Source organism: Pteropus medius, unplaced genomic scaffold, assembly GCF_902729225.1.
Source record: "Pteropus medius unplaced genomic scaffold, Ma_sr-lr_union100, whole genome shotgun sequence".
NCBI classification, from domain to species: domain Eukaryota; kingdom Metazoa; phylum Chordata; class Mammalia; order Chiroptera; family Pteropodidae; genus Pteropus; species Pteropus medius.
In genome coordinates this window covers 16,854,126-16,863,368 of record NW_024340696.1, presented here as the reverse complement: position 1 = coordinate 16,863,368, position 9,243 = coordinate 16,854,126, and the positions used below count along the sequence as shown (strand labels likewise).

Here is a 9,243-nt window from a genome sequence, read left to right as displayed (position 1 = left end):
CTGCTAAATAGGTGTGCTGTGGGGCCCAGTGGCAGTCTTTTCTGGTCACCTGAGCTGGTTATTCCAGGTGTGTCTGTTTTATGGGGTTTTTTGTGCCCTCCTGTTGTAGTTGAGCCTTGGTTACTATTTGCTTGTCAGTGGGAGAGATTGATCCTTGGGCTGATTGGTTATGATGACTGGTCGTGACCAGTGGAGGAGCTGTTGTGCAGAGGGTCTGACCCTACAGAACGGGATTCACGTTAGCAGGGTTCTGGCGCCTGCCCTGTCTGCCCTTTGGGTATGTTCTCCTCAGATGTGACCCCAGGTGGTGCTCTGACTCAGACCAAAGCCAGCCGCTGGAGATGCAGCCTTGGACTTCCTGAGAAAGGCCCTGCCACAGGCCAAGTTCAGCTGTAGCTTATGTCCTTCCTCGGGCCATCTGGCATGAGCCACCAAACAATCTGCAGATGGCTACCACCCACACTTGGTTTGGAAGTGCCTCCAGAGGCCAAGCCGCAAACTGAGGCTGGCTGCCACTAGTGCCGGGCTTATGACTGCTCAGCAAGAGGTCTGGGACACGTCGAGGCCAGATGCTGCTTGTTTAGCTCTTGTGAACCTTTGAGAGATTTTAGTAAAGTCTAAAGCATGAGCCAAGACAGGCCATTTGTATGGAAAAGCCACTGGAAGCAGCTTGGGCAGGTACACAAGTTGGGAGGGGTGGGGTTTCAGTGAATCACTGGTGTGGGGTGACCAATATTAGCTACATTGATCGAAACTCAGATATAGTGCCCACCTGGGTCTGCAAGCTGGGCAGGGGAAGGCTCAACAAAGGAACAATGCCCTTTGCCAGCGCTTCTGTCTGGGAGAAAGCTGTCCCTTGAGCCCTTGGCCTGAAGCCAGCCAACTCAGTTCCTCCCTGTATGTCCTTGATGACTTTTGAGCAGCTGCCCTAGAACTGGAGCCCAGAGCGAGTGATACTTACTGAGTAAGTCTGCACACAAGCTCTTTAAGAGGAAAATCTGCCACTCCCTCTGCTCTTAGTCTCACTCAGCCTCTATCTCTGCTGGGTCTTACAGCCAGAAGTTGTGGAGACTTCTCTTCCCGGCACTGGAACCCTGGGCTGGGTAGCCTGGTGTGGAGCGAGGATCCCTCGCTCTTCCAGAGGGATAATCGCAGCTGAAATGTTTCTTCCGATTCTCAACCACCACACGTGCGAGTGTGGGGCCAGGCTGTTTTGTGTCTTTGCCCCTCCTACCAGTCTCGAGGTGGTCTCTCTGTGTGTCCCCAGTTGTAGGACTTCTGTTCAGCTAGATTTCAGGTGACTCCCAATGATAGTTATTCTGTAGTTTAGTTGTAATTTTGATGTGGTTGTGAGAGGAGACAAGCACAGCATTTACTACTCTGTCATCTTGACTAGAAGCCTCTTTTTTAAAAAAAATTTTTTAAGGCTGAATAATATCCTGTTTTATGTATTTACCATGTTTCTTTATCCATTTATTCGTCGATGGGCATTTAGGTTGTTTCTACCTTGTCTATTGTAAATAATGCTACTACAGTGAATGTGGGAGCACAAGTATCTTTTAGATCTTGTTTACATTTCTTTTGGATATATACCCGGAAATGGGATTTCCAGATCAGATGGTAGCTCTATTTTTAATTTTTTGAGAAACTGCCCTACTGTTTTTCATAAAGGCTATACCAATTTACATTCCCACCAAAAGAAAAAAAAATTATTGCCAAGACCAATGCAAAGGGTTTTACTGCCTATGTTTTCTTCTGACAGTTTGATGTTTCTAGATGGCACAGGTCTTTCACCACTTTGGTTAAATTTATTCCTAAGTATTTTATTCTGTTGATGGTATTGTAAATGATATTGTTTTTTTTTTTTTTTTAAATTTCTTCTTTGGATAGTTTATTGTTAGTGAATAGAAACAACTGATTTTTGTATATTGATTGCCTATCTTGCAACTTTACAGTCAGGGCTGCATAGCAAAGTACCAAAAATTGAGTGATGCAGAACACTAGAAATTTATTTTCTCATAGTTCTGTAGGCTGGAAGTCTGAGGTCAGGGTGTTGGCAGGGCCATGTTCCTTCTGAAAACACAAGAGGAGGCTGTGTTCCAGGCCTCTCTCCTAGCTTCTTGTAGGTTTTGACTTGTGGTGGCATAACTCTAGTCTTCACGTGGCTTTCTTTGTGTGTGTGTGTGTGTGTGTGTGTGTGTGTGTGTCCCTCATTTCACATGATGCTCTTTTTATTAGGGAAAACAGTCATATTGGATTAGGAACCCCTACTACTGCAGTATGACTTCATCTTAAATAATTACATCTGCAATGATCCTATTTCCAAAGAAAGTCACATTCTGAAGTATTGGGAGTTTGGGCTCAATGTACAAATTTTTGGGGCACTCAGTTCAACCCATAATACATCTGTTAGAGCACCTGTTACATATTATTATTACAATTAGTTTATTTACATGTTTCTGGAGAATATAAATTCCTTCAGGGATTCCTTCTTAATCACTAAAAAAAAAAAAAGAATCTCAGTGCTGAACATATTGTCTGACACAGAAGAAGGTAAAATATTAGTTACATGGTTATTTTAAGTGATAGACTTTGAAAACCCGAGGTCTTGGATTTTTATTCTCCCTTTAGTAATATCTAATATTTACCCTAAACTCTAGTCATATGGTTGCCCCGAATAAAATATCTTTAATTTTTTTGACAGGTAGTTCATATGGCTTTAGTTTAATCTAATGGGACAATGTGATAGAGACAAAACCAGGCATTTCTTTGTTGATCATGTTATTTCGTGATCTGACCAAGAAAATCAGTTTTTAAAAATTCCTTAAGGCATTTTCATTTAATTTAGAGATCAAGTTATAGATTAAAGAGGACATATTAAATTCAACAGCTTCCATATTCTGTTACCCATGTGGGGGCTGAAAAAAATACATTTCCTCCCACCTTCTAAATTCTTCTAGTTGGGCTAATAATCAAATTAACAGAAACAGATTAACAGGAGAAAATAAAACTTTTAATACATGTGCATGGGGAATTCACACAGGCATGAAAATGCCCAAAGACAGTGAGGCAACATGGGGTATATGAGACATTTTGGATAAAGGAGAAAAGGGAGGGGATGGGGTATTAGATTTTAGAAGTGAGAATGGGTGATTTACAGGTAGTTGAGGAAGAACAGGAAGATATATGGCAGGAAAATTCTTGCTGGCCACTCAGAAACAATGGGACACAGGGAGTGTCTAGCTAATAGGCATGAGATCTTTCTGACTAACCCTAGAGTGAAGTCTCTTAAGGTGACTAAGCCCAGGGTGCCTTCCTGAAGCAGGTTTTTTCTGTCTGAATCTCTTGGGCAAGAAAGCGGGGAGGGTCACAGGTTCTTTCTGAGTCATTTTTCTTAGTAAACAGCTTTAAATCAATATCCCAACAAAGCAGCTTCAGGGTGGCAAAATTTTGGTTTCCTTCACCTGCTTTATTTTGAATTTAGAAGTGATCAGACACAGGTGGTCACCAGATGCATGACTACACATTCTGATTTTGTGAATTCATTTGTTGAAGTCTGATGCTTGAAAATAAAGTTCACTGTAAGGTTCGAATATGGAATTGTAGTATATATTTATCTTGACTTTATGGTTACTCATCACCTAAACCCTTTCTTGCTATGTTTAGGGAATCTCCCCTGTCTCCATTTTGAATCTTGCTAAGAGGCTGAGATGACCCATTACAGAAGCTGAAGATGCCTAGCCCTTATTCTTCCTATCCTTCATTGCAGTTTAGAATTCCTGAGAAATGTTTTGGCTGTAGTGCTACAAGAAGATCAGAAGCTGCCATGATAATAGTGCAGCCAATATTTGGTCCTAGCTGTGCTTGTGTTGCAATGCTCAGTAGCAGAGTCAATGGCGTCTTCCCTAGACCACTGGTGTGGCATATTTTGTATTTTGCTCCTGGCTGCATAAACTTCAATAGGGCTGCCATATTGCAATGTACAACATACGTGGCTGGCTTTGAACCTGGTTCTTTAGTCACCCTGGTAAGTCTGAGACGTACACTATCCTTTAATTAAATTTCTTTCCCTGCTTAAATCAGCCAATGATAACTTCTTCAATCTTCAGCTAAGAATCTTGATAAGTAATGAGTTGTTCGGTATTTAACTGATCCACCCATAATGAAATTTTAGATGTACAGACAAAAATAAATTGCTCAGACCGGTGTATTTCTTGAAGATTCGTCCTGTACTCTATGTTCTCTGCTGGTTTTGATTTATACTTTTTTTCATTTTTTAAGTTGCACTTATTCAATAAATATTTGTTGAATGCCCATGTATTAGTTTCCTGTGGCTGCTGTAACAAATAACCACAGAGTTGGTGGCTTAAAACGACACAGATTTATTCTCGTATATTTCTGAAAGCCAGGAGTCCAGACTGGGTTTCACTTGGCTAAATCAGGGTGTTGACAGGGCTGGATCCCCCTAGAGGCTCTAGGGAGAATGTATTTCCTTGTCATCTCTAGCTTCTGAGAGCTGCTTGTAATGCTTAGCCTGTGAGCCTTTCTTACTTTCATCATTCTAACCTCTTGCTTTTGTTGTCACATTGCCTTCTCTTCTTCTGTAGTCAAATCTCCCTTTGCCTTCCTCTTATAAGGATATTTGTCATTACATTTAGGGTCCACCTGAATAATCCAGGATAATCTTCCCATGGCAAAATCCTTAACTCAGACACGTCTTCAAAGTTGCTTTTGCCACATAAATTACCATTCACAGGTTCCAGGAATTAGGACCTGGATATCTTTAGGGGCCATTACTCAGCCTACTGCACTCTGCTATGTGCTATGCATTAGGAACACAAGGTAAAAAGATAAATGTTTCTTCTGCCTTATAGGGTTAGTGGGATACTAACACATTTAAATAAAAATTACGGCATTAATCCTGCAAGTTCACTTATAATAAGTGCTCAAAGGAGAAATGCAAGAAGGGATGGGAGAATATAATGGACTGATATGCCAGAGTCTAAGGAGGTAGTGGAAAATTTTGCTAAAAAATTATATTAGCTAATACTATGTGCAAGTACTGTGCTCATTGGTTACGCATGTTCATTAGGTTAACCTTCACCATAATCTATGAGGTTGGTACTTTTACTCTCTCAGGATGGATAAACTGAGACACAGATAGTGTAAGTAACATGCTCCAGAGTCTGTGACTAGTAACTGGCAGAAAAGGAACATTTAAAATGATCCTTAAATGGAGTAGATTTCGTTTGTTTTAGCTGCCTACCCTTATTGGGTTAATTGTGTCCTGATTTTCTTTGGAGGAATTTCTTCTCTTTTGTTGTACCTAAATGCTCTGCTTTCCCCTAGTTAGGGGTGGGCATGTGCCCCAACCTAGGACTGACTCTCCAGCAAAACAAAACAAATAGCTGAGGATGATCCATGTTCTAGAAAAGTCCGCCCATCATATCCCGTCATTTTAACCTCTTAGGCTTCCTTGGCTTCTGTTCTTTTCCAGCTGTGTTTTTAAACTATTATAGTTTTGTAGTCTGTTTGTGTGAGCTACTTCCTAATTTTGCAATAAATTCATTTCCTGCCTCAGTTTCTGCTGGTTTCTGTTGCTTACAACCAGAGCACTCTGAGAACAAGGGGACTTAGCCGGGTAAGGATGAGAGGAGGCAAGCAATTCTAAGGCAGAGGGAAGAGTGTGACAAGCTGCTAATATTTCTGAGGAGTTTTGAGGAAGCCATGCGGTTGGAGGTAATGAGTGAGGCAAGAGAGTGGCATGAAATGAATTTCAAATGCTCGATAGGGGCCATTGCTGCAAGCACATGCCATGTGAGGATTTGAGGCTGCATCCTAAGAGCAACATTTTGTGGTTGTTGTTGTTTTTAAGTAACACGCTTATAACTAATGTATTTCGCCAGCTGTACTCAGGTGATACAAGCAGGAAGCAACTTTATTCTTTCTTATCACTTTCTCTTAAATGTCCTCATTGTCATTTTTCTCTAGATTCTGGTTGAGATCTTGGCTAGGTAGCGATAGCATTACTTTTTTGGTCTCTCAGATATAAATAGTTTTTCTATCTCATTTAGGTTATGAAATGTCTGGTTCATTCTAATATCAAAACTCCATATTTTCATCCAATTATAAAATTATCTTTGTTAGCCAAGGCTTAAAGCAACCTTCAAACCACAGCCTTCAAATGGGTGTGGTCGTCGGCTTCTCCAGGTTGCTTTTCTCCTCCCTCTTGCCCACCGAATGTGCTAGCTCCAGCTCCTCCAGGGGAGGGGCGAGGCTATCCCTTTCCTGGGAAATTTCTCTAATACTTGTGCAATTTCCTTATTGCCAACAGTGCTTTTCTTGCTGGGCACTGATGATCTCCCCTACCTCATGACTTCCAAATCCTATCTTCTGTCAGTTCACATTTAGCCTCTTACTGCTGGGCTCACCTTTCACCCCAAGTGGTCATTTTGAGCGAATTCCTTTTCCAGGAGATTCAGGGCTGGGAGAGATTGTAGGCAGCCTGCAGGAGGAGGCAAGCTCACTGTCCCACTAAACTCCTGAAGTGCAGTTGTTTCTCAGACAGCCTCAACTACTCTTCAGTCTGCCATTAGGCTGACCAAACTATTGTTTTCACACTTTTTCAGGCATACTTCACTTAACTCTATTTGTGTTATCCCAAATTCCCCGGGCCATTGCAAAGCTCTCCAGATGTTTCTGCTGAAACTCCTCTACACTTTGAAATTCCCCAGGATCCAACAAAGTGTCTTAATTAATCCTCGATTGGCTGATTGAGCTTATTGGGCTGAGATGTGGAAGCCTCATACAGGACAGTCTTTGCTAACCTGGCACCTTGTTCTATTGTGTGGGTGTAATTCGCATCTATTATTCTTAACCCTGGGACTTCAGTCCAAATTGAGGCAATTGGAAAAGTGCCATTTTAATATAACCTTGCAAAGTGATATGGCCGGATGTCTGTTATTTGTATAACTTTAATGAATACAGTCTCCAGTCATATTACTTCCCCAGTTCCCATACAAAACAAAATGCTGATCATTCTTATAGAATCAGAATATTTCCTAGATATGACCAGATTTACGTTCCTTTGCCCTAAGAGGTATTAAAGTAGTCAAACAATACCTTCTTTACTTTTCTACAGGAAGAGTAGGATTTTTATCTTTTTTTGTATTTACAAAACCTCAATCAGCTGTCAAATGCTTGAATGTGGACCCAACATTTAAATTTTCAGTGGAAATTTGGAGATGTTGTATAGAGCACTCAGCAAAGTGCAAAACCCTCTGACCACTTTCAAAAATAATCCAAGCAAACAGCAATTAGGAATACATTCTGCTTCTTTCTATTTGTTCCTAGCTCATCAGGACATAGCGTGAGCTCCCATGCATATTGGGAGGGAGGGAAATGGAAAGCACTTAAATTGTTCCTTACTTTGATATGTGACTGTCAGGGTTGCAAATAATGTGCCTGCAAAAGAAAATTGCCTCCTGGTGCACCTGAAGATGGAATTTTAAAAAATGTTTCTTTCTCCTTCCTTTTCTCTTTCCATTTACTCAGCATTACGTGACTCCGTTGTTAAACACCTGAGGAGAAAAAAAGTTGTTTATGGCGGCCCCAGTGGGATGAATCTGACCAAGAGAAAGGAGGCAACATAGCAAAGAAGTGTTTCTAACATTTTTTTATTAAGCAGCTATTGGGCACAAAGAACATAAAACATGGTGACTGCCTGCTAGAAACTTTTAATCTGGTTGTGAGGATAGGATATATATATACACACTATAAGTTGAATTTGTAATATTGAAGGTGGAGTCATCCCAAACTGTAATCTTGCAAAAAAGCAAAGCTATAGCCAAGAAAGTGGTAGAAGCTACAGAGAGCTAGTTCTGGACTGAATGTCACTTCCTGATAGAGCTGACCAAAGATGAGTCAGATGCCCTTACAGGGAGGAGAGTTTCTTGTTATCCAAGGTGTGTAAGACAATCTGGTGAGTACTTAGCAGGAGTATTTGTAGAGAGCATTATTGCATCTAGATCGGCGGTCCCCAACCTTTTCGGCACCAGGGACTGGTGTTCCTATGAGAATTTAATGCCTGATGGACTGAGATGGAGCTGAAGCGGTGATGCTATTGCTGGGGAGCAGCTGCAGATACAGATGAGGCTTCGCTCACTGGCCCACTGCTCAACTCTTGCTGTGTGGCCCAGATCCTAAGAGGCCATGGACCAATACTAGTCCACGGCCCAGGGGTTGGAGATCCCTGATCTAAATGACATCTAAAATACTCATATGACTTTACGATGCCTTGGTTTTGTGAATCCTGGTGACAGTGTATATGCATGGGCTTGTGGAATGACCAGGAAAGAATTTATTGAGGTTGAGGTGTGAAAGAAGGCACATATGTGGGATAAAGGTAGGAGGCAGGAGGGAACTCGGGCAGAAGGAATACTGTGAGATTAATGAAAGTTCTGGGGCCTTTTCTTGTCCATACATTACAAGACAAAACTACATTATTTCTAACCACATTTAGAAGGTTATAGAGGAGCTTAGAAACAATATCTTGATGAATGTTTCTTTGCAGGCTGAAAATTTGGAATAGCTGACCCATAAAATCAAGCCTAAGGGATGGGCTAGAAAATTTCATCCAGTTCACTTAAAATTTTGCTGAATTTAAAATTTCAGGCATCAGGTACTGGGAGTGCAGAGATGAAAAGAGATACAATTTCTTCTCTTGAATAGCTGATTGTGGGGCAGAGGCTTTTATTTATTTATTTATTTATTTAGAGATTTATTTATTTATTTATTTAGAGGCTTTTATTTATTTATTTATTTATTTAAATGCCTACAGTACCTGGTATTCCTAGGTGGTCTCCCATCCAAGTACTAACCAGGCCTGACCGTGCTTAGCTTCCGAGATCAGATGCGATCGGGCACGTTTAGGGTGGCATGGCTGTAGAGCACAGACTTTTAAAAAGCTCATCCTAAAATGTTTCCCAATGGATACCTATATTTAATTTCTTCAAAATTTTATGATCACTTTAATAAAAAAGCTATGTTTGTTGAGGACTTTCTAAGTGCTAGATACGATGCTAGTCTCTTTCCAGTTCTTACGACAACCCTTCAGTGTAAATATTTTATTATTTCTGTTTTCCAAGGAGGAAATTGAAGCTCAGAGAGGCCAAGTATATTGCCCAGCTATAAGAGGCTAATTAAAAATTCAAAAGTCACTAAATTAATTGAGGGGGTGACATG

The 9,243-nt window shown here is 40.9% G+C and overlaps 1 pseudogene; it reads right to left on the bottom strand.

Moving 5' to 3' along the window:
* Nucleotides 1–8,830: 8,830 nt before the first annotated feature.
* Nucleotides 8,831–8,949, bottom strand: LOC120609538 (uncharacterized; annotated as a pseudogene).
* Nucleotides 8,950–9,243: the final 294 nt, after the last annotated feature.